This window comes from Mustela nivalis (assembly GCF_964662115.1).
Source record: "Mustela nivalis genome assembly, chromosome: 2".
In the NCBI taxonomy this organism is placed as follows: Eukaryota; Metazoa; Chordata; class Mammalia; order Carnivora; family Mustelidae; genus Mustela; species Mustela nivalis.
In genome coordinates, this window is record NC_139021.1 from 64,112,456 (window position 1) to 64,138,278 (window position 25,823).

Here is a 25,823-nt window from a genome sequence, read left to right on the forward strand (position 1 = left end):
TCAAAGGGAGAAACATAACAAAATCTAAACACGTAGAAAGTAACTTTCTAGATTATCGGAGACAAAAGATAAAATTTCAGTGCACTGACCCGAAGGAAAATAAAACTACAACGTATTAAAATTGGTGGGACACAGCTAAATCAACAGAGAGCTCAATTTATAGCACTCAATGCATACATTAGAAAGGAGGAGGAGCATCTGGGTGGCTCAGTCAGTTAGTCCAACTCTTGATTTTGACTCGGGTCATGGTCAACCTTGGGATAGTGAGGCTGAACCTGCATTGTGCTGGTGCTGGGCATGGTGGCTGCTTAATCATCTCTCTCTCCCTTTCTCTGAATCTGTCTCTGTCTCTCTCTCTAAAAAGAAAAGGAGTCTCAAAACTATAATCTTTCTATTTTAGAACCTAGAAAAAGAGGAGAAACTAAAACTAAAGAAGAAAACCAGAAGAATCCTTCTACCCCATTTCAAGATATTCGTCTACAGTAATCAAAAGTGCGTGGTGTTGGTGAAGAGCTAGACCAATGGAACAGAATAAAGATGGATAAGTGGAACAGAATCAAGGACCCAGAAAGTGAACTACACCCATATGTCGAATGGAGCCTTGACAAAGGTAAAAAGCCGTTCAGTGGAGGAGTGACAGCGTTTTGAATAAATGGTGCTAGAGCAAGTGTACATGCATAGGCAAAGAAGAAGGAGAAGCAGAAGAGGGAGCGGGAGAGGGGAGGAGGAGGTGGAGGACGAGGAGGCCGGGGACCACAATCTAAGTATCAAACCCTATACAAAACTTAACTCAGGCTGCCTGGGTGAGGCAGCCTGTGCGGCAGCCAGCTCTTGATTTCGGCTCTTGTCAAGCTCTCAGCGTCGCGGGACAAAGTCAGGCTTCAAGCTCACTGGCGAGGCTGCTTGAGGATGCTCTTTTCCCTTCTCCCTCCAGGCCCCTGCCCGCTCATGCACATGTTCACTCTCCCAAGGAAAAAAAGAAAAAAAGAGTATTTTAAAAAGTAGCTCAAAATTAATCACTGCCTTACATGGAAAATGATAAATCTTATAGGGAAAATGTGGGGAAAAATTTCCAGAATGGAAAGCTAGGTAAAGAATCCTCCAGTCGAACATCAAATTATTTTCCCTAAGGTAAAGTTGATTAATTAGACTTTATCCAACAATCAGAATTGTAAATCTGTGCCATGTGAAAGACCTCCTTAAGAAGACCCAAAAGACAAGCTACCAACTTGGAGGAAATAGGTCCAAATCACATAGCTAATAGAGGACTCCTGTCTGAAGCATGGAAACTCAGAATTTGATCCCCATGTAAGCATGCAATCTAGTTAGCAAAAGGAAATAGAAGGGGGGTGGGGAAAAAGTAAAGGGCCTGCCACCTTTACCAAAGCGTAGACAGATGGAAACCACATAGAAAGTTGCCATTGGGGCAATTCAAATGAAAACTCCAGTGAGCTCTCACTGCACACCTATCACAGTGATTCAAACAAATGCACCAGAGAGGGAGAGAGAGACCCCACCACCAAATGCAAGGCAGGATATGGAATGACTGGATCACTCCCGCATCACAGTTGGGAATGGAAAATGATAGAGCTGACTCTTGAAAACAGTTAAGAGTTTCTTTTCCTTTTCCAAGCCGTGAGTTACATTCCCATTCACATGCAGGATAATATCAATTTCAGGTGTCCAATAGAGTGGCTCAACCCTTCCACACAGATTCTTTGAGAACTAGACTTGCTACCGCCTTAGGAGCAGGTCATGGCACTATGGCATTTATCTTAGAGAAATCAAAACTTAACGTTTGCTCCAACGCCTGTAGGGGAATGTATCTGTGTCCTTATGAAAGCATTGGGGCTGCCAAGGGGGTGGAAGGGACTGGAGTGGTTGGATATTGACACTTGACAGGGCTGCTGTAAGTGATAAACTCCTCTTGCTTCTTTGAAGGCCCCTTCCCCTTAATGGTGGTCCTGAGGACGAGGAGAATAGGAATGTCAACGATTTCAATCGCTTTCAACCTGCCAAGCATTAGAACACCATCTCTTCTACACTAGTTCACTCTCGTCTTAATCCTCAGTATCCCAAAGCAGACAGGTGGGGTCTGGTCCAAGAGGGGTTGCAGGCAGTGTCCCTTCCACAGGCCATCTCCCCTCTTGCCCAGAAGCCCAATGACCAGGTCCCAGGCTTTCAACTCATCTAATTTCTGTGCCTTCTCTAGGGACACCAGGGAACTTCTGGGCTCTTTTTCTGGCTTCAAGGAGGCTCTGCAACGCTGGGTCTAGTGCTCTCAGCCGACTTGGACCACACGGCCAGTTGTCTCCTCCTGCATGGGCCACCTATTGGCTCGGGTGGATCAGGTGAGGGCATGTCCTCTCAGAGAGATACATGGAGAACAGAATAGAGGACCTCTTTCTGGCATTGTTTACCCTAATCTCTCAGTGGTTGCTACCATCGCTTGACTTCCCTGGAATTTCAAGCCCAGGAGAGGGGGGTGGGTCAGCAGCCAGAACTGTGGCTTCACCCTTGTGTCTTTTTTGAATGTTTTCCGCAACCCAGAGGGCTTCCGACAACACCAATTGATAACCGCATATGGTTTCCGTGGGCCAGGCATCCAGGTGCATCTAGCCAGGGACCTGTGTCTCAGGATCTCTCACAAGGCTGCAGTCAAGATGTCATGTGGGTCTTCAGTCATCTCCAGGCTTGTTGGTGGGAAATCTGCTTGTGTGCTCACTCGGGTGGCTCCTAGCAGCCAGAGGTCCTCCATTGCGGTGAGCAAGAAATATTCATTCCTTGCCACATGGGCCTCTCCATCATACAGCCCACAAGGAGCAGGCGGCTTCCCTCGAAACCAATGGTGAGGGAGCGAGAGCAAGCCCAAGAGGAGACCAGTGTCTTTGTCTACGAGCCTCAGAAGGGACATGCTATCTATCTCTCGGGCCATATTCTGTCCTTTTGAAGTTAGGCAGGAGTTCCTGACTCTAATCCAGTGGTAGAGTATGGAACACAAAACGAGGTGTACCCACGAAGGGAATCGTTGGAGACCCTGAAAGGCTGCCCTCCATGCTTTGCTGGGACTTTACCTCAGCTAGGCATCACCATAATCCTTGCATCCAAACTAGAACGTGACCTATGAGAAAATTTTGTCAAGCCCTTCTGGGATCCTTACAGCAGCTTGCCTAGAAGTTCCTTGCACAAGGGAAGGGTGCCTGTGTGGCTTAGTCAGGTCAACGTCTGACTCTTGATTTCGGCTCAGGGCGTGGTCCCATGGTCTGTGAAATCCAGCCCAGCGTCTGGTTGTGCACTTGAGTGGGAAGGCTGTCTAGGAATCTCTCTCTCCCTGCCCCTCTCCCGCTTGCATGTGTGTGTGCCCTCGCTCTTTCTCTCCCTCAGAAATGAAGAAGCAGAAGTCATCGTAGTGGTAGGAGTGGTAGTTATTTTCACATCAGTGGGTAATGAGAAAACCTTGGCTTGGAATGGGAGCTCTGAAATTCACTAGCTGTGTGATCTTGGGGCAAGTTGTGTCCCCTCTCTGAACCTCAGTAGTATAGGACACACTGGGTTATTGGGACAATTAAGTGATCAGTAAAGGACACTTAAAACCCTTGGTTGCTTGGCATAGAATCCCTTCATACAATCAATTCTCAGTCGCAGTAGGATCAGCAATTTGATCGTTTTATTTTTTTGGTCCTTAACAATGAAAAATGCTCTCTCACATGGCTATAGGGAATAGGTAGCATCAGTTCAAGAATGGGGTGGATCTCCAGTCAAAGGAGCAATGGGTGTGGCTGAAGGGGTAAGGAAGCACAGGAGCTTTTGTGCTCTGGTTGTGAGTGTTGGTGGCTGCTGGGAAAGGGAATCAGACCTGCAGGGGACCCGAGAACTTGGAGTCTGGCCAGTGCACCCTTGCTCCCTTCTTGGGCTTCTGGGCTTTGAGGGGAGCCTGTGGCCCTTGAGAACATTTGGAGGCTGTGCCCAGAAGAGCAGGAGCTGGAGCTGGAGCAGGAGCAGGAGCAGGAGCAGGAGGCCCCCCGGAGACAGGCTGGACCTTGGGCCCAGAGTTGGCCAGCTTCTGCCTGAGGCAATGGTTTTCTTCCTTGAGCCTTTGGAACTCCCTCTCTGCCCACAGAACAGCCTTCTGGCTCTCCTCACTTCTGTTCTCTACCAGGCGGCGCTCTCGGTCATGCAAGGAGGAGATCCTCTGCCATTCTCGGTGCAGGTCGTCGGCCATCTTCTTGTAGAGGCCTAAGTTCCAGTGGGCAGCATCCACCTTCCTGCGCACCTTGGCGAGTTCGTTCTTCACTTGCAGGCAGCGTGCCTTCTCCTCCATCATCTTCCTCTCCAGGTGTTTGAGGTGCTCTTCGCACAGCTTAGGCTCTGCCTCGAGCTTCAGGTGCAGCTTCTGAATCTCCCTTTCCAGGAGGCTGTTTCGCTGGTGAAAAGATACTTGCTCAGCTTGGTGGATTGTTGTGTTTCCTGGGAGCTCTTCATTCCCCTGACGTGCCTTCTTCAGTGCCCTGGATGGCTTTCCTTGATTCAGGGGGCTCCCACGGGGCACGTGATCAGTGGAGGAGGAGCCAGTCTGCACCTGCCTCCTTGAGCCCCCACCTTCCAGATGATCTCGAAGGAGCTCTAGCAGATGCATCACCGTCAGTAGGATCTGGCTGAGGGTGTGGTGTTGGCTCTGGCCCTCAGCGGGGGCCTGCCACGGCACACCTCCGTCAGGAAGCTCTGGCCTGCCTGCCTCCCCTGCCTCTTCCTGCCCTCTCAGTCCACAGCTGCCAATGTCCTGAGACAGAGGGTCTGCACTTCCCCGCAGATCAGGGCTGTCCTTGAAGTCTTCTGGCATATTCCTTGCAGGGGGTTCTCCATCGTCCTGGGCTGCTCCACAGATGGGATTTTCATCGGTGAGCTGGTGAGGGCTCTTCTTCAACAGCCTTTGCCGAACTCCCTTCAGCAGTTGCGTAGCGTCTCCCACAGAAAAGTACCCGACATCTTGATTCAGGGCAGCCAGAGCAAGGGTCTGTAGCGGGAGAGGACTGGCCTTGTGCTCCGATGATGCGACGGCTCCATGGGCTGGTGCATCCGGGTCGGTCTTCTCCATGTCTTTTCCAGATACTTCATTCTGGGCACAGTGCCCCTTTCTTCCTCTTAAGCGGAGTCCACACTTTACTGGAATGAACACCAGCAACACAGTGCACACGAGGATCTCCCAGCCAAACCCAGAGTCTCGTGGCCCATGTGGCCAACGTTCGATTATCGGCAACCCAGAAGCCCACAGCTGTTCCCGGAGAGCCCACAGCGGCTCCAGAACTGTGTGGGGAGACATTGTAATGGCCACCAGCTGGCTCCAGAGAGCCTGGGGGCTTTGTCTCTGATCACCAGTGTCCTCTCGGCCACTAGAAACTGCTTGGAACCCCTACGAGGGTTCCGTCTCCAATGCAAACCAGTGCCTGGCAACAGGAGCTGAAGGGAGTAGGGGTGGGGGAGGTGCACCCGAGACTCCAAGGCAAATCAGTGCCTGGCAACAGGAGCTAACAGTCGTTGGGCAGCGGAGGAGAATCTCTATATTGTGTACCTGAAAAAAATGCAACCCTATGTAGCATTGTCTTGGAATTAAACTTTGACACTTATAAAAAAAAGTTAAAAATGAAACTAGATATCAAAGGGAGAAACATAACAAAATCTAAACACGTAGAAAGTAACTTTCTAGATTATCGGAGACAAAAGATAAAATTTCAGTGCACTGACCCGAAGGAAAATAAAACTACAACGTATTAAAATTGATGGGACACAGCTAAATCAACAGAGAGCTCAATTTTTAGCACTCAATGCATACATTAGAAAGGAGGAGGAGCATCTGGGTGGCTCAGTCAGTTAGTCCAACTCTTGATTTTGACTCGGGTCATGGTCAACCTTGGGATAGTGAGGCTGAACCTGCATTGTGCTGGTGCTGGGCATGGTGGCTGCTTAATCATCTCTCTCTCCCTTTCTCTGTCTCTGTCTCTGTCTCTCTCTCTAAAAAGAAAAGGAGTCTCAAAACTATAATCTTTCTATTTTAGAACCTAGAAAAAGAGGAGAAACTAAAACTAAAGAAGAAAACCAGAAGAATCCTTCTACCCCATTTCAAGATATTCGTCTACAGTAATCAAAAGTGCGTGGTGTTGGTGAAGAACTAGACCAAGGGAACAGAATAAAGATGGATAAGTGGAACAGAATCAAGGACCCAGAAAGTGAACTACACCCATATGTCGAATGGGGCCTTGACAAAGGTAAAAAGCCGTTCAGTGGAGGAGTGACAGCGTTTTGAATAAATGGTGCTAGAGCAAGTGGACATGCATAGGCATGAAAGAAGAAGGAGAAGCAGAAGAGGGAGCGGGAGAGGGGAGGAGGAGGTGGAGGACGAGGAGGCCAGGGACCACAATCTAAGTATCAAACCCTATACAAAACTTAACTCAGGCTGCCTGGGTGAGGCAGCCTGTGCGGCAGCCAGCTCTTGATTTCGGCTCTTGTCAAGCTCTCAGCGTCCCGGGACAAAGTCAGGCTCCAAGCTCACTGGCGAGGCTGCTTGAGGATGCTCTTTTCCCTTCTCCCTCCAGGCCCCTGCCCGCTCATGCACATGTTCACTCTCCCAAAGGAAAAAAAGAAAAAAAGAGTATTTTAAAAAGTAGCTCAAAATTAATCACTGCCTTACATGGAAAATGATAAATCTTATAGGGAAAATGTGGGGAAAAATTTCCAGAATGGAAAGCTAGGTAAAGAATCCTCCAGTCGAACATCAAATTATTTTCCCTAAGGTAAAGTTGATTAATTAGACTTTATCCAAAAATCAGAATTGTAAATCTGTGCCGTGTGAAAGACCTCCTTAAGAAGACCCAAAAGACAAGCTACCAACTTGGAGGAAATAGGTCCAAATCACATAGCTAATAAAGGACTCCTGTCTGAAGGATGGAAACTCAGAATTTGATCCCCATGTAAGCATGCAATCTAGTTAGCAAAAGGAAATAGAAGGGGGTGGGGAAAAAGTAAAGGGCCTGCCAACTTTACCAAAGCGTAGACAGATGGAAACCACATAGAAAGTTGCCATTGGGGCAATTCAAATGAAAACTCCAGTGAGCTCTCACTGCACACCTATCACAGTGATTCAAACCAAATGCGCCAGAGAGGGAGAGAGAGACCCCACCACCAAATGCAAGGCAGGATGTGGAATGACTGGATCACTCCCACATCACAGTTGGGAATGGAAAATGATAGAGCTGACTCTTGAAAACAGTTAAGAGTTTCTTTTCCTTTTCCAAGCCGTGAGTTACATTCCCGTTCACATGCAGTATAATATCAATTTCAGGTGTCCAATAGAGTGGCTCAACCCTTCCACACAGATTCTTTGAGAACTAGACTTGCTACCGCCTTAGGAGCAGGTCATGGCACTATGGCATTTATCTAAGAGAAATCAAAACTTAACGTTTGCTCCAACGCCTGTAGGGGAATGTATCTGTGTCCTTATGAAAGCATTGGGGCTGCCAAGGGGGTGGAAGGGACTGGAGTGGTTGGATATTGACACTTGACATGGCTGCTGTAAGTGATAAACTCCTCTTGCTTCTTTGAAGGCCCCTTCCCCTTAATGGTGGTCCTGAGGACGAGGAGAATAGGAATGTCAACGATTTCAATCGCTTTCAACCTGCCAAGCATTAGAACACCATCTCTTCTACACTAGTTCACTCTCGTCTTAATCCTCAGTATCCCAAAGCAGACAGGTGGGGTCTGGTCCAAGAGGGGTTGCAGGCAGTGTCCCTTCCACAGGCCATCTCCCCTCTTGCCCAGAAGCCCAATGACCAGGTCCCAGGCTTTCAACTCATCTAATTTCTGTGCCTTCTCTAGGGACACCAGGGAACTTCTGGGCTCTTTTTCTGGCTTCAAGGAGGCTCTGCGACGCTGGGTCTAGTGCTCTCAGCCGACTTGGACCACACGGCCAGTTGTCTCCTCCTGCATGGGCCACCTATCGGCTCGGGTGGATCAGGTGAGGGCATGTCCTCTCAGAGAGATACATGGAGAACAGAATAGAGGACCTCTTTCTGGCATTGTTTACCCTAATCTCTCAGTGGTTGCTACCATCGCTTGACTTCCCTGGAATTTCAAGCCCAGGAGAGGGGGGTGGGTCAGCAGCCAGAACTGTGGCTTCACCCTTGTGTCTTTTTTGAATGTTTTCCGCAACCCAGAGGGCTTCCGACAACACCAATTGATAACCGCATATGGTTTCCGTGGGCCAGGCATCCAGGTGCATCTAGCCAGGGACCTGTGTCTCAGGATCTCTCACAAGGCTGCAGTCAAGATGTCATGTGGGTCTTCAGTCATCTCCAGGCTTGTTGGCGGGAAATCTGCTTGTGTGCTCACTCGGGTGGCTCCTAGCAGCCAGAGGTCCTCCATTGCGGTGAGCAAGAAATATTCATTCCTTGCCACATGGGCCTCTCCATCATACAGCCCACAAGGAGCAGGCGGCTTCCCTCGAAACCAATGGTGAGGGAGCGAGAGCAAGCCCAAGAGGAGACCAGTGTCTTTGTCTACGAGCCTCAGAAGGGACATGCTATCTATCTCTCGGGCCATATTCTGTCCTTTCGAAGTGAGGCAGGAGTTCCTGACTCTAATCCAGTGGTAGAGTATGGAACACAAAACGAGGTGTACCCATGAAGGGAATCGTTGGAGACCCTGAAAGGCTGCCCTCCATGCTTTGCTGGGACTTTACCTCAGCTAGGCATCACCATAATCCTTGCATCCAAACTAGAACGTGACCTATGAGAACATTTTGTCAAGCCCTTCTGGGATCCTTACAGCAGCTTGCCTAGAAGTTCCTTGCACAAGGGAAGGGTGCCTGTGTGGCTTAGTCAGGTCAACGTCTGACTCTTGATTTCGGCTCAGGGCGTGGTTCCATGGTCTGTGAAATCCAGCCCAGCGTCTGGTTGTGCACTTGAGTGGGAAGGCTGTCTAGGAATCTCTCTCTCCCTGCCCCTCTCCCGCTTGCATGTGTGTGTGCCCTCGCTCTTTCTCTCCCTCAGAAATGAAGAAGCAGAAGTCATCGTAGTGGTAGGAGTGGTAGTTATTTTCACATCAGTGGGTAATGAGACAACCTTGGCTTGGAATGGGAGCTCTGAAATTCACTAGCTGTGTGATCTTGGGGCAAGTTGTGTCCCCTCTCTGAACCTCAGTAGTATAGGACACACTGGGTTATTGGGACAATTAAGTGATCAGTAAAGGACACTTAAAACCCTTGGTTGCTTGGCATAGAATCCCTTCATACAATCAATTCTCAGTCGCAGTAGGATCAGCAATTTGATCGTTTTATTTTTTTGGTCCTTAACAATGAAAAATGCTCTCTCACATGGCTATAGGGAATAGGTAGCATCAGTTCAAGAATGGGGTGGATCTCCAGTCAAAGGAGCAATGGGTGTGGCTGAAGGGGTAAGGAAGCACAGGAGCTTTTGTGCTCTGGTTGTGAGTGTTGGTGGCTGCTGGGAAAGGGAATCAGACCTGCAGGGGACCCGAGAACTTGGAGTCTGGCCAGTGCACCCTTGCTCCCTTCTTGGGCTTCTGGGCTTTCAGGGGAGCCGGTGGCCCTTGAGGGCATTTGGAGGCTGTGCCCAGAAGAGCAGGAGCAGGAGCTGGAGCTGGAGCAGGAGCAGGAGCAGGAGCAGGAGGCCCCCGGAGACAGGCTGGACCTTGGGCCCAGAGTTGGCCAGCTTCTGCCTGAGGCAATGGTTTTCTTCCTTGAGCCTTTGGAACTCCCTCTCTGCCCACAGAACAGCCTTCTGGCTCTCCTCACTTCTCTTCTCCACCAGGCGGCGCTCTCGGTCATGCAAGGAGGAGATTCTCTGCCATTCTCGGTGCAGGTCGTCGGCCATCTTCTTGTAGAGGCCTAAGTTCCAGTGGGCAGCATCCACCTTCCTGCGCACCTTGGCGAGTTCGTTCTTCACTTGCAGGCAGCGTGCCTTCTCCTCCATCATCTTCCTCTCCAGGTGTTTGAGGTGCTCTTCGCACAGCTTAGGCTCTGCCTCGAGCTTCAGGTGCAGCTTCTGAATCTCCCTTTCCAGGAGGCTGTTTCGCTGGTGAAAAGATACTTGCTCAGCTTGGTGGATTGTTGTGTTTCCTGGGAGCTCTTCCTTCCCCTGACGTGCCTTCTTCAGTGCCCTGGATGGCTTTCCTTGATTCAGGGGGCTCCCACGGGGCACGTGATCAGTGGAGGAGGAGCCAGTCTGCACCTGCCTCCTTGAGCCCCCACCTTCCAGATGATCTCGAAGGAGCTCTAGCAGATGCATCACCGTCAGTAGGATCTGGCTGAGGGTGTGGTGTTGGCTCTGGCCCTCAGCGGGGGCCTGCCACGGCACACCTCCGTCAGGAAGCTCTGGCCTGCCTGCCTCCCCTGCCTCTTCCTGCCCTCTCAGTCCACAGCTGCCAATGTCCTGAGACAGAGGGTCTGCACTTCCCCGCAGATCAGGGCTGTCCTTGAAGTCTTCTGGCATATTCCTCGCAGGGGGTTCTCCATCGTCCTGGGCTGCTCCACAGATGGGATTTTCATCGGTGAGCTGGTGAGGGCTCTTCTTCAACAGCCTTTGCCGAACTCCCTTCAGCAGTTGCGTAGCGTCTCCCACAGAAAAGTACCCGACATCTTGATTCAGCGCAGCCAGAGCAAGGATCTGTAGCGGGAGAGGACTGGCCTTGTGCTCCGATGATGCGACGGCTCCATGGGCTGGTGCATCCGGGTCGGTCTTCTCCATGTCTTTTCCAGATACTTCATTCTGGGCACAGTGCCCCTTTCTTCCTCTTAAGCGGAGTCCACACTTTACTGGAATGAACACCAGCAACACAGTGCACACGAGGATCTCCCAGCCAAACCCAGAGTCTCGTGGCCCATGTGGCCAACGTTCGATTGTCGGCAACCCAGAAGCCCACAGCTGTTCCCGGAGAGCCCACAGCGGCTCCAGAACTGTGTGGGGAGACATTGTAATGGCCACCAGCTGGCTCCAGAGAGCCTGGGGGCTTTGTCTCTGATCACCAGTGTCCTCTCGGCCACTAGAAACTGCTTGGAACCCCTACGAGGGTTCCGTCTCCAATGCAAACCAGTGCCTGGCAACAGGAGCTGAAGGGAGTAGGGGTGGGGGAGGTGCACCCGAGACTCCAAGGCAAATCAGTGCCTGGCAACAGGAGCTAACAGTCGTTGGGCAGCGGAGGAGAATCTCTATATTGTGGACCTGAAAAAAATGCAACCCTCTGTAGCATTGTCTTGGAATTAAACTTTGACACTTATAAAAAAAAGTTAAAAATGAAACTAGATATCAAAGGGAGAAAGATAACAAAATCTAAACACGTAGAAAGTAACTTTCTAGATTATCGGAGACAAAAGATAAAATTTCAGTGCACTGACCCGAAGGAAAATAAAACTACAACGTATTAAAATTGGTGGGACACAGCTAAATCAACAGAGAGCTCAATTTATAGCACTCAATGCATACATTAGAAAGGAGGAGGAGCATCTGGGTGGCTCAGTCAGTTAGTCCAACTCTTGATTTTGACTCGGGTCATGGTCAACCTTGGGATAGTGAGGCTGAACCTGCATTGTGCTGGTGCTGGGCATGGTGGCTGCTTAATCATCTCTCTCTCCCTTTCTCTGTCTCTGTCTCTGTCTCTCTCTCTAAAAAGAAAAGGAGTCTCAAAACTATAATCTTTCTATTTTAGAACCTAGAAAAAGAGGAGAAACTAAAACTAAAGAAGAAAACCAGAAGAATCCTTCTACCCCATTTCAAGATATTCGTCTACAGTAATCAAAAGTGTGTGGTGTTGGTGAAGAGCTAGACCAATGGAACAGAATAAAGATGGATAAGTGGAACAGAATCAAGGACCCAGAAAGTGAACTACACCCATATGTCGAATGGGGCCTTGACAAAGGTAAAAAGCCGTTCAGTGGAGGAGTGACAGCGTTTTGAATAAATGGTGCTAGAGCAAGTGGACATGCATAGGCATGAACGAAGAAGGAGAAGCAGAAGAGGGAGCGGGAGAGGGGAGGAGGAGGTGGAGGACGAGGAGGCCGGGGACCACAATCTAAGTATCAAACCCTATACAAAACTTAACTCAGGCTGCCTGGGTGAGGCAGCCTGTGCGGCAGCCAGCTCTTGATTTCGGCTCTTGTCAAGCTCTCAGCGTCCCGGGACAAAGTCAGGCTCCAAGCTCACTGGCGAGGCTGCTTGAGGATGCTCTTTTCCCTTCTCCCTCCAGGCCCCTGCCCGCTCATGCACATGTTCACTCTCCCAAAGGACAAAAAGAAAAAAAGAGTATTTTAAAAATTAGCTCAAAATTAATCACTGCCTTACATGGAAAATGATAAATCTTATAGGGAAAATGTGGGGAAAAATTTCCAGAATGGAAAGCTAGGTAAAGAATCCTCCAGTCGAACATCAAATTATTTTCCCGAAGGTAAAGTTGATTAATTAGACTTTATCCAACAATCAGAATTGTAAATCTGTGCCGTGTGAAAGACCTCCTTAAGAAGACCCAAAAGACAAGCTACCAACTTGGAGGAAATAGGTCCAAATCACATAGCTAATAGAGGACTCCTGTCTGAAGCATGGAAACTCAGAATTTGATCCCCATGTAAGCATGCAATCTAGTTAGCAAAAGGAAATAGAAGGGGGGTGGGGAAAAAGTAAAGGGCCTGCCAACTTTACCAAAGCGTAGACAGATGGAAACCACATAGAAAGTTGCCATTGGGGCAATTCAAATGAAAACTCCAGTGAGCTCTCACTGCACACCTATCACAGTGATTCAAACCAAATGCGCCAGAGAGGGAGAGAGAGACCCCACCACCAAATGCAAGGCAGGATGTGGAATGACTGGATCACTCCCGCATCACAGTTGGGAATGGAAAATGATAGAGCTGACTCTTGAAAACAGTTAAGAGTTTCTTTTCCTTTTCCAAGCCGTGAGTTACATTCCCGTTCACATGCAGTATAATATCAATTTCAGGTGTCCAATAGAGTGGCTCAACCCTTCCACACAGATTCTTTGAGAACTAGACTTGCTACCGCCTTAGGAGCAGGTCATGGCACTATGGCATTTATCTTAGAGAAATCAAAACTTAACGTTTGCTCCAAAGCCTGTAGGGGAATGTATCTGTGTCCTTATGAAAGCATTGGGGCTGCCAAGGGGGTGGAAGGGACTGGAGTGGTTGGATATTGACACTTGACATGGCTGCTGTAAGTGATAAACTCCTCTTGCTTCTTTGAAGGCCCCTTCCCCTTAATGGTGGTCCTGAGGACGAGGAGAATAGGAATGTCAACGATTTCAATCGCTTTCAACCTGCCAAGCATTAGAACACCATCTCTTCTACACTAGTTCACTCTCGTCTTAATCCTCAGTATCCCAAAGCAGACAGGTGGGGTCTGGTCCAAGAGGGGTTGCAGGCAGTGTCCCTTCCACAGGCCATCTCCCCTCTTGCCCAGAAGCCCAATGACCAGGTCCCAGGCTTTCAACTCATCTAATTTCTGTGCCTTCTCTAGGGACACCAGGGAACTTCTGGGCTCTTTTTCTGGCTTCAAGGAGGCTCTGCGATGCTGGGTCTAGTGCTCTCAGCCGACTTGGACCACACGGCCAGTTGTCTCCTCCTGCATGGGCCACCTATTGGCTCGGGTGGATCAGGTGAGGGCATGTCCTCTCAGAGAGATACATGGAGACCAGAATAGAGGACCTCTTTCTGGCATTGCTTACCCTAATCTCTCAGTGGTTGCTACCATCGCTTGACTTCCCTGGAATTTCAAGCCCAGGAGAGGGGGGTGGGTCAGCAGCCAGAACTGTGGCTTCACCCTTGTGTCTTTTTTGAATGTTTTCCGCAACCCAGAGGGCTTCCGACAACACCAATTGATAACCGCATATGGTTTCCGTGGGCCAGGCATCCAGGTGCATCTAGCCAGGGACCTGTGTCTCAGGATCTCTCACAAGGCTGCAGTCAAGATGTCATGTGGGTCTTCAGTCATCTCCAGGCTTGTTGGCGGGAAATCTGCTTGTGTGCTCACTCGGGTGGCTCCTAGCAACCAGAGGTCCTCCATTGCGGTGAGCAAGAAATATTCATTCCTTGCCACATGGGCCTCTCCATCATACAGCCCACAAGGAGCAGGCGGCTTCCCTCGAAACCAATGGTGAGGGAGCGAGAGCAAGCCCAAGAGGAGACCAGTGTCTTTGTCTACGAGCCTCAGAAGGGACATGCTATCTATCTCTCGGGCCATATTCTGTCCTTTCGAAGTGAGGCAGGAGTTCCTGACTCTAATCCAGTGGTAGAGTATGGAACACAAAACGAGGTGTACCCATGAAGGGAATCGTTGGAGACCCTGAAAGGCTGCCCTCCATGCTTTGCTGGGACTTTACCTCAGCTAGGCATCACCATAATCCTTGCATCCAAACTAGAACGTGACCTATGAGAACATTTTGTCAAGCCCTTCTGGGATCTTTACAGCAGCTTGCCTAGAAGTTCCTTGCACAAGGGAAGGGTGCCTGTGTGGCTTAGTCAGGTCAACGTCTGACTCTTGATTTCGGCTCAGGGCGTGGTCCCATGGTCTGTGAAATCCAGCCCAGCGTCTGGTTGTGCACTTGAGTGGGAAGGCTGTCTAGGAATCTCTCTCTCCCTGCCCCTCCCCCGCTTGCATGTGTGTGTGCCCTCGCTCTTTCTCTCTCTCAGAAATGAAGAAGCAGAAGTCATCGTAGTGGTAGGAGTGGTAGTTATTTTCACATCAGTGGGTAATGAGACAACCTTGGCTTGGAATGGGAGCTCTGAAATTCACTAGCTGTGTGATCTTGGGGCAAGTTGTGTCCCCTCTCTGAACCTCAGTAGTATATGACACACTGGGTTATTGGGACAATTAAGTAATCAGTAAAGGACACTTAAAACCCTTGGTTGCTTGGCATAGAATCCCTTCATACAATCAATTCTCAGTCGCAGTAGGATCAGCAATTTGATCGTTTTATTTTTTTGGTCCTTAACAATGAAAAATGCTCTCTCACATGGCTATAGGGAATAGGTAGCATCAGTTCAAGAATGGGGTGGATCTCCAGTCAAAGGAGCAATGGGTGTGGCTGAAGGGGTAAGGAAGCACAGGAGCTTTTGTGCTCTGGTTGTGAGTGTTGGTGGCTGCTGGGAAAGGGAATCAGACCTGCAGGGGACCCGAGAACTTGGAGTCTGGCCAGTGCACCCTTGCTCCCTTCTTGGGCTTCTGGGCTTTCAGGGGAGCCTGTGGCCCTTGAGGGCATTTGGAGGCTGTGCCCAGAAGAGCAGGAGCAGGAGCTGGAGCTGGAGCAGGAGCAGGAGCAGGAGCAGGAGGCCCCCCGGAGACAGGCTGGACCTTGGGCCCAGAGTTGGCCAGCTTCTGCCTGAGGCAATGGTTTTCTTCCTTGAGCCTTTGGAACTCCCTCTCTGCCCACAGAACAGCCTTCTGGCTCTCCTCACTTCTGTTCTCCACCAGGCGGCGCTCTCGGTCATGCAAGGAGGAGATCCTCTGCCATTCTCGGTGCAGGTCGTCGGCCATCTTCTTGTAGAGGCCTAAGTTCCAGTGGGCAGCATCCACCTTCCTGCGCACCTTGGCGAGTTCGTTCTTCACTTGCAGGCAGCGTGCCTTCTCCTCCATCATCTTCCTCTCCAGGTGTTTGAGGTGCTCTTCGCACAGCTTAGGCTCTGCCTCGAGCTTCAGGTGCAGCTTCTGAATCTCCCTTTCCAGGAGGCTGTTTCGCTGGTGAAAAGATACTTGCTCAGCTTGGTGGATTGTTGTGTTTCCTGGGAGCTCTTCATTCCCCTGACGTGCCTTCTTCAGTGCCCTGGATGGCTTTCCTTGATTCAGGGGGCTCCCACGGGGCACGTGATCAGTGGAGGAGGAGCCAGTCTGCACCTGCCTCCTTGAGCCCCCACCTTCCAGATGATCTCGAAGGAGCTCTAGCAGATGCATCACCGTCAGTAGGATCTGGCTGAGGGTGTGGTGTTGGCTCTGGCCCTCAGCGGGGGCCTGCCACGGCACACCTCCGTCAGGAAGCTCTGGCCTGCCTGCCTCCCCTGCCTCTTCCTGCCCTCTCAGTCCACAGCCGCCAATGTCCTGAGACAGAGGGTCTGCACTTCCCCGCAGATCAGGGCTGTCCTTGAAGTCTTCTGGCATATTCCTCGCAGGGGGTTCTCCATCATCCTGGGCTGCTCCACAGATGGGATTTTCATCGGTGAGCTGGTGAGGGCTCTTCTTCAACAGCCTTTGCCGAACTCCCTTCAGCAGTTGCGTAGCGTCTCCCACAGAAAAGTACCCGACATCTTGATTCAGGGCAGCCAGAGCAAGGATCTGTAGCGGGAGAGGACTGGCCTTGTGCTCCGATGATGCGACGGCTCCGTGGGCTGGTGCATCCGGGTCGGTCTTCTCCATGTCTTTTCCAGATACTTCATTCTGGGCACAGTGCCCCTTTCTTCCTCTTAAGCGGAGTCCACACTTTACTGGAATGAACACCAGCAACACAGTGCACACGAGGATCTCCCAGCCAAACCCAGAGTCTCGTGGCCCATGTGGCCAACGTTCGATTATCGGCAACCCAGAAGCCCACAGCTGTTCCCGGAGAGCCCACAGCGGCTCCAGAACTGTGTGGGGAGACATTGTAATGGCCACCAGCTGGCTCCAGAGAGCCTGGGGGCTTTGTCTCTGATCACCAGTGTCCTCTCGGCCACTAGAAACTGCTTGGAACCCCTACGAGGGTTCCGTCTCCAATGCAAACCAGTGCCTGGCAACAGGAGCTGAAGGGAGTAGGGGTGGGGGAGGTGCACCCGAGACTCCAAGGCAAATCAGTGCCTGGCAACAGGAGCTAACAGTCGTTGGGCAGCGGAGGAGAATCTCTATATTGTGTACCTGAAAAAAATGCAACCCTATGTAGCATTGTCTTGGAATTAAACTTTGACACTTATAAAAAAAAGTTAAAAATGAAACTAGATATCAAAGGGAGAAAGATAACAAAATCTAAACACGTAGAAAGTAACCTTCTAGATTATCGGAGACAAAAGATAAAATTTCAGTGCACTGACCCGAAGGAAAATAAAACTACAACGTATTAAAATTGGTGGGACACAGCTAAATCAACAGAGAGCTCAATTTATAGCACTCAATGCATACATTAGAAAGGAGGAGGAGCATCTGGGTGGCTCAGTCAGTTAGTCCAACTCTTGATTTTGACTCGGGTCATGGTCAACCTTGGGATAGTGAGGCTGAACCTGCATTGTGCTGGTGCTGGGCATGGTGGCTGCTTAATCATCTCTCTCTCCCTTTCTCTGTCTCTGTCTCTGTCTCTCTCTCTAAAAAGAAAAGGAGTCTCAAAACTATAATCTTTCTATTTTAGAACCTAGAAAAAGAGGAGAAACTAAAACTAAAGAAGAAAACCAGAAGAATACTTCTACCCCATTTCAAGATATTCGTCTACAGTAATCAAAAGTGTGTGGTGTTGGTGAAGAGCTAGACCAATGGAACAGAATAAAGATGGATAAGTGGAACAGAATCAAGGACCCAGAAAGTGAACTACACCCATATGTCGAATGGGGCCTTGACAAAGGTAAAAAGCCGTTCAGTGGAGGAGTGACAGCGTTTTGAATAAATGGTGCTAGAGCAAGTGGACATGCATAGGCATGAAAGAAGAAGGAGAAGCAGAAGAGGGAGCGGGAGAGGGGAGGAGGAGGTGGAGGACGAGGAGGCCGGGGACCACAATCTAAGTATCAAACCCTATACAAAACTTAACTCAGGCTGCCTGGGTGAGGCAGCCTGTGCGGCAGCCAGCTCTTGATTTCGGCTCTTGTCAAGCTCTCAGCGTCCCGGGACAAAGTCAGGCTCCAAGCTCACTGGCGAGGCTGCTTGAGGATGCTCTTTTCCCTTCTCCCTCCAGGCCCCTGCCCGCTCATGCACATGTTCACTCTCCCAAAGGAAAAAAAGAAAAAAAGAGTATTTTAAAAAGTAGCTCAAAATTAATCACTGCCTTACATGGAAAATGATAAATCTTATAGGGAAAATGTGGGGAAAAATTTCCAGAATGGAAAGCTAGGTAAAGAATCCTCCAGTCGAACATCAAATTATTTTCCCTAAGGTAAAGTTGATTAATTAGACTTTATCCAACAATCAGAATTGTAAATCTGTGCCGTGTGAAAGACCTCCTTAAGAAGACCCAAAAGACAAGCTACCAACTTGGGGGAAATAGGTCCAAATCACATAGCTAATAGAGGACTCCTGTCTGAAGCATGGAAACTCAGAATTTGATCCCCATGTAAGCATGCAATCTAGTTAGCAAAAGGAAATAGAAGGGGGGTGGGGAAAAAGTAAAGGGCCTGCCACCTTTACCAAAGCGTAGACAGATGGAAACCACATAGAAAGTTGCCATTGGGGCAATTCAAATGAAAACTCCAGTGAGCTCTCACTGCACACCTATCACAGTGATTCAAACCAAATGCGCCAGAGAGGGAGAGAGAGACCCCACCACCAAATGCAAGGCAGGATGTGGAATGACTGGATCACTCCCGCATCACAGTTGGGAATGGAAAATGATAGAGCTGACTCTTGAAAACAGTTAAGAGTTTCTTTTCCTTTTCCAAGCCGTGAGTTACATTCCCGTTCACATGCAGTATAATATCAATTTCAGGTGTCCAATAGAGTGGCTCAACCCTTCCACACAGATTCTTTGAGAACTAGACTTGCTACCGCCTTAGGAGCAGGTCATGGCACTATGGCATTTATCTTAGAGAAATCAAAACTTAACGTTTGCTCCAAAGCCTGTAGGGGAATGTATCTGTGTCCTTATGAAAGCATTGGGGCTGCCAAGGGGGTGGAAGGGACTGGAGTGGTTGGATATTGACACTTGACATGGCTGCTGTAAGTGATAAACTCCTCTTGCTTCTTTGAAGGCCCCTTCCCCTTAATGGTGGTCCTGAGGACGAGGAGAATAGGAATGTCAACGATTTCAATCGCTTTCAACCTGCCAAGCATTAGAACACCATCTCTTCTACACTAGTTCACTCTCGTCTTAATCCTCAGTATCCCAAAGCAGACAGGTGGGGTCTGGTCCAAGAGGGGTTGCAGGCAGTGTCCCTTCCACAGGCCATCTCCCCTCTTGCCCAGAAGCCCAATGACCAGGTCCCAGGCTTTCAACTCATCTAATTTCTGTGCCTTCTCTAGGGACACCAGGGAACTTCTGGGCTCTTTTTCTGGCTTCAAGGAGGCTCTGCGACGCTGGGTCTAGTGCTCTCAGCCGACTTGGACCACACGGCCAGTTGTCTCCTCCTGCATGGGCCACCTATTGGCTCGGGTGGATCAGGTGAGGGCATGTCCTCTCAGAGAGATACATGGAGACCAGAATAGAGGACCTCTTTCTGGCATTGTTTACCCTAATCTCTCAGTGGTTGCTACCATCGCTTGACTTCCCTGGAATTTCAAGCCCAGGAGAGGGGGGTGGGTCAGCAGCCAGAACTGTGGCTTCACCCTTGTGTCTTTTTTGAATGTTTTCCGCAACCCAGAGGGCTTCCGACAACACCAATTGATAACCGCATATGGTTTCCGTGGGCCAGGCATCCAGGTGCATCTAGCCAGGGACCTGTGTCTCAGGATCTCTCACAAGGCTGCAGTCAAGATGTCATGTGGGTCTTCAGTCATCTCCAGGCTTGTTGGCGGGAAATCTGCTTGTGTGCTCACTCGGGTGGCTCCTAGCAACCAGAGGTCCTCCATTGCGGTGAGCAAGAAATATTCATTCCTTGCCACATGGGCCTCTCCATCATACAGCCCACAAGGAGCAGGCGGCTTCCCTCGAAACCAATGGTGAGGGAGCGAGAGCAAGCCCAAGAGGAGACCAGTGTCTTTGTCTACGAGCCTCAGAAGGGACATGCTATCTATCTCTCGGGCCATATTCTGTCCTTTCGAAGTGAGGCAGGAGTTCCTGACTCTAATCCAGTGGTAGAGTATGGAACACAAAACGAGGTGTACCCATGAAGGGAATCGTTGGAGACCCTGAAAGGCTGCCCTCCATGCTTTGCTGGGACTTTACCTCAGCTAGGCATCACCATAATCCTTGCATCCAAACTAGAACGTGACCTATGAGAAAATTTTGTCAAGCCCTTCTGGGATCCTTACAGCAGCTTGCCTAGAAGTTCCTTGCACAAGGGAAGGGTGCCTGTGTGGCTTAGTCAGGTCAACGTCTGACTCTTGATTTCGGCTCAGGGCGTGGTCCCATGGTCTGTGAAATCCAGCCCAGCGTCTGGTTGTGCACTTGAGTGGGAAGGCTGTCTAGGAATCTCTCTCTCCCTGCCCCTCTCCCGCTTGCATGTGTGTGTGCCCTCGCTCTTTCTCTCCCTCAGAAATGAAGAAGCAGAAGTCATCGTAGTGGTAGGAGTGGTAGTTATTTTCACATCAGTGGGTAATGAGACAACCTTGGCTTGGAATGGGAGCTCTGAAATTCACTAGCTGTGTGATCTTGGGGCAAGTTGTGTCCCCTCTCTGAACCTCAGTAGTATAGGACACACTGGGTTATTGGGACAATTAAGTGATCAGTAAAGGACACTTAAAACCCTTGGTTGCTTGGCATAGAATCCCTTCATACAATCAATTCTCAGTCGCAGTAGGATCAGCAATTTGATCGTTTTATTTTTTTGGTCCTTAACAATGAAAAATGCTCTCTCACATGGCTATAGGGAATAGGTAGCATCAGTTCAAGAATGGGGTGGATCTCCAGTCAAAGGAGCAATGGGTGTGGCTGAAGGGGTAAGGAAGCACAGGAGCTTTTGTGCTCTGGTTGTGAGTGTTGGTGGCTGCTGGGAAAGGGAATCAGACCTGCAGGGGACCCGAGAACTTGGAGTCTGGCCAGTGCACCCTTGCTCCCTTCTTGGGCTTCTGGGCTTTCAGGGGAGCCTGTGGCCCTTGAGGGCATTTGGAGGCTGTGCCCAGAAGAGCAGGAGCAGGAGCTGGAGCTGGAGCAGGAGCAGGAGCAGGAGCAGGAGGCCCCCCGGAGACAGGCTGGACCTTGGGCCCAGAGTTGGCCAGCTTCTGCCTGAGGCAATGGTTTTCTTCCTTGAGCCTTTGGAACTCCCTCTCTGCCCACAGAACAGCCTTCTGGCTCTCCTCACTTCTGTTCTCCACCAGGCGGCGCTCTCGGTCATGCAAGGAGGAGATCCTCTGCCATTCTCGGTGCAGGTCGTCGGCCATCTTCTTGTAGAGGCCTAAGTTCCAGTGGGCAGCATCCACCTTCCTGCGCACCTTGGCGAGTTCGTTCTTCACTTGCAGGCAGCGTGCCTTCTCCTCCATCATCTTCCTCTCCAGGTGTTTGAGGTGCTCTTCGCACAGCTTAGGCTCTGCCTCGAGCTTCAGGTGCAGCTTCTGAATCTCCCTTTCCAGGAGGCTGTTTCGCTGGTGAAAAGATACTTGCTCAGCTTGGTGGATTGTTGTGTTTCCTGGGAGCTCTTCATTCCCCTGACGTGCCTTCTTCAGTGCCCTGGATGGCTTTCCTTGATTCAGGGGGCTCCCACGGGGCACGTGATCAGTGGAGGAGGAGCCAGTCTGCACCTGCCTCCTTGAGCCCCCACCTTCCAGATGATCTCGAAGGAGCTCTAGCAGATGCATCACCGTCAGTAGGATCTGGCTGAGGGTGTGGTGTTGGCTCTGGCCCTCAGCGGGGGCCTGCCACGGCACACCTCCGTCAGGAAGCTCTGGCCTGCCTGCCTCCCCTGCCTCTTCCTGCCCTCTCAGTCCACAGCTGCCAATGTCCTGAGACAGAGGGTCTGCACTTCCCCGCAGATCAGGGCTGTCCTTGAAGTCTTCTGGCATATTCCTCGCAGGGGGTTCTCCATCATCCTGGGCTGCTCCACAGATGGGATTTTCATCGGTGAGCTGGTGAGGGCTCTTCTTCAACAGCCTTTGCCGAACTCCCTTCAGCAGTTGCGTAGCGTCTCCCACAGAAAAGTACCCGACATCTTGATTCAGGGCAGCCAGAGCAAGGATCTGTAGCGGGAGAGGACTGGCCTTGTGCTCCGATGATGCGACGGCTCCGTGGGCTGGTGCATCCAGGTCGGTCTTCTCCATGTCTTTTCCAGATACTTCATTCTGGGCACAGTGCCCCTTTCTTCCTCTTAAGCGGAGTCCACACTTTACTGGAATGAACACCAGCAACACAGTGCACACGAGGATCTCCCAGCCAAACCCAGAGTCTCGTGGCCCATGTGGCCAACGTTCGATTATCGGCAACCCAGAAGCCCACAGCTGTTCCCGGAGAGCCCACAGCGGCTCCAGAACTGTGTGGGGAGACATTGTAATGGCCACCAGCTGGCTCCAGAGAGCCTGGGGGCTTTGTCTCTGATCACCAGTGTCCTCTCGGCCACTAGAAACTGCTTGGAACCCCTACGAGGGTTCCGTCTCCAATGCAAACCAGTGCCTGGCAACAGGAGCTGAAGGGAGTAGGGGTGGGGGAGGTGCACCCGAGACTCCAAGGCAAATCAGTGCCTGGCAACAGGAGCTAACAGTCGTTGGGCAGCGGAGGAGAATCTCTATATTGTGTACCTGAAAAAAATGCAACCCTATGTAGCATTGTCTTGGAATTAAACTTTGACACTTATAAAAAAAAGTTAAAAATGAAACTAGATATCAAAGGGAGAAAGATAACAAAATCTAAACACGTAGAAAGTAACCTTCTAGATTATCGGAGACAAAAGATAAAATTTCAGTGCACTGACCCGAAGGAAAATAAAACTACAACGTATTAAAATTGGTGGGACACAGCTAAATCAACAGAGAGCTCAATTTATAGCACTCAATGCATACATTAGAAAGGAGGAGGAGCATCTGGGTGGCTCAGTCAGTTAGTCCAACTCTTGATTTTGACTCGGGTCATGGTCAACCTTGGGATAGTGAGGCTGAACCTGCATTGTGCTGGTGCTGGGCATGGTGGCTGCTTAATCATCTCTCTCTCCCTTTCTCTGTCTCTGTCTCTGTCTCTCTCTCTAAAAAGAAAAGGAGTCTCAAAACTATAATCTTTCTATTTTAGAACCTAGAAAAAGAGGAGAAACTAAAACTAAAGAAGAAAACCAGAAGAATACTTCTACCCCATTTCAAGATATTCGTCTACAGTAATCAAAAGTGTGTGGTGTTGGTGAAGAGCTAGACCAATGGAACAGAATAAAGATGGATAAGTGGAACAGAATCAAGGACCCAGAAAGTGAACTACACCCATATGTCGAATGGGGCCTTGACAAAGGTAAAAAGCCGTTCAGTGGAGGAGTGACAGCGTTTTGAATAAATGGTGCTAGAGCAAGTGGACATGCATAGGCATGAAAGAAGAAGGAGAAGCAGAAGAGGGAGCGGGAGAGGGGAGGAGGAGGTGGAGGACGAGGAGGCCGGGGACCACAATCTAAGTATCAAACCCTATACAAAACTTAACTCAGGCTGCCTGGGTGAGGCAGCCTGTGCGGCAGCCAGCTCTTGATTTCGGCTCTTGTCAAGCTCTCAGCGTCCCGGGACAAAGTCAGGCTCCAAGCTCACTGGCGAGGCTGCTTGAGGATGCTCTTTTCCCTTCTCCCTCCAGGCCCCTGCCCGCTCATGCACATGTTCACTCTCCCAAAGGAAAAAAAGAAAAAAAGAGTATTTTAAAAAGTAGCTCAAAATTAATCACTGCCTTACATGGAAAATGATAAATCTTATAGGGAAAATGTGGGGAAAAATTTCCAGAATGGAAAGCTAGGTAAAGAATCCTCCAGTCGAACATCAAATTATTTTCCCTAAGGTAAAGTTGATTAATTAGACTTTATCCAACAATCAGAATTGTAAATCTGTGCCGTGTGAAAGACCTCCTTAAGAAGACCCAAAAGACAAGCTACCAACTTGGGGGAAATAGGTCCAAATCACATAGCCAATAGAGGACTCCTGTCTGAAGCATGGAAACTCAGAATTTGATCCCCATGTAAGCATGCAATCTAGTTAGCAAAAGGAAATAGAAGGGGGGTGGGGAAAAAGTAAAGGGCCTGCCAACTTTACCAAAGCGTAGACAGATGGAAACCACATAGAAAGTTGCCATTGGGGCAATTCAAATGAAAACTCCAGTGAGCTCTCACTGCACACCTATCACAGTGATTCAAACCAAATGCGCCAGAGAGGGAGAGAGAGACCCCACCACCAAATGCAAGGCAGGATGTGGAATGACTGGATCACTCCCGCATCACAGTTGGGAATGGAAAATGATAGAGCTGACTCTTGAAAACAGTTAAGAGTTTCTTTTCCTTTTCCAAGCCGTGAGTTACATTCCCGTTCACATGCAGTATAATATCAATTTCAGGTGTCCAATAGAGTGGCTCAACCCTTCCACACAGATTCTTTGAGAACTAGACTTGCTACCGCCTTAGGAGCAGGTCATGGCACTATGGCATTTATCTTAGAGAAATCAAAACTTAACGTTTGCTCCAAAGCCTGTAGGGGAATGTATCTGTGTCCTTATGAAAGCATTGGGGCTGCCAAGGGGGTGGAAGGGACTGGAGTGGTTGGATATTGACACTTGACATGGCTGCTGTAAGTGATAAACTCCTCTTGCTTCTTTGAAGGCCCCTTCCCCTTAATGGTGGTCCTGAGGACGAGGAGAATAGGAATGTCAACGATTTCAATCGCTTTCAACCTGCCAAGCATTAGAACACCATCTCTTCTACACTAGTTCACTCTCGTCTTAATCCTCAGTATCCCAAAGCAGACAGGTGGGGTCTGGTCCAAGAGGGGTTGCAGGCAGTGTCCCTTCCACAGGCCATCTCCCCTCTTGCCCAGAAGCCCAATGACCAGGTCCCAGGCTTTCAACTCATCTAATTTCTGTGCCTTCTCTAGGGACACCAGGGAACTTCTGGGCTCTTTTTCTGGCTTCAAGGAGGCTCTGCGACGCTGGGTCTAGTGCTCTCAGCCGACTTGGACCACACGGCCAGTTGTCTCCTCCTGCATGGGCCACCTATTGGCTCGGGTGGATCAGGTGAGGGCATGTCCTCTCAGAGAGATACATGGAGACCAGAATAGAGGACCTCTTTCTGGCATTGTTTACCCTAATCTCTCAGTGGTTGCTACCATCGCTTGACTTCCCTGGAATTTCAAGCCCAGGAGAGGGGGGTGGGTCAGCAGCCAGAACTGTGGCTTCACCCTTGTGTCTTTTTTGAATGTTTTCCGCAACCCAGAGGGCTTCCGACAACACCAATTGATAACCGCATATGGTTTCCGTGGGCCAGGCATCCAGGTGCATCTAGCCAGGGACCTGTGTCTCAGGATCTCTCACAAGGCTGCAGTCAAGATGTCATGTGGGTCTTCAGTCATCTCCAGGCTTGTTGGCGGGAAATCTGCTTGTGTGCTCACTCGGGTGGCTCCTAGCAACCAGAGGTCCTCCATTGCGGTGAGCAAGAAATATTCATTCCTTGCCACATGGGCCTCTCCATCATACAGCCCACAAGGAGCAGGCGGCTTCCCTCGAAACCAATGGTGAGGGAGCGAGAGCAAGCCCAAGAGGAGACCAGTGTCTTTGTCTACGAGCCTCAGAAGGGACATGCTATCTATCTCTCGGGCCATATTCTGTCCTTTCGAAGTGAGGCAGGAGTTCCTGACTCTAATCCAGTGGTAGAGTATGGAACACAAAACGAGGTGTACCCATGAAGGGAATCGTTGGAGACCTGAAAGGCTGCCCTCCATGCTTTGCTGGGACTTTACCTCAGCTAGGCATCACCATAATCCTTGCATCCAAACTAGAACGTGACCTATGAGAAAATTTTGTCAAGCCCTTCTGGGATCCTTACAGCAGCTTGCCTAGAA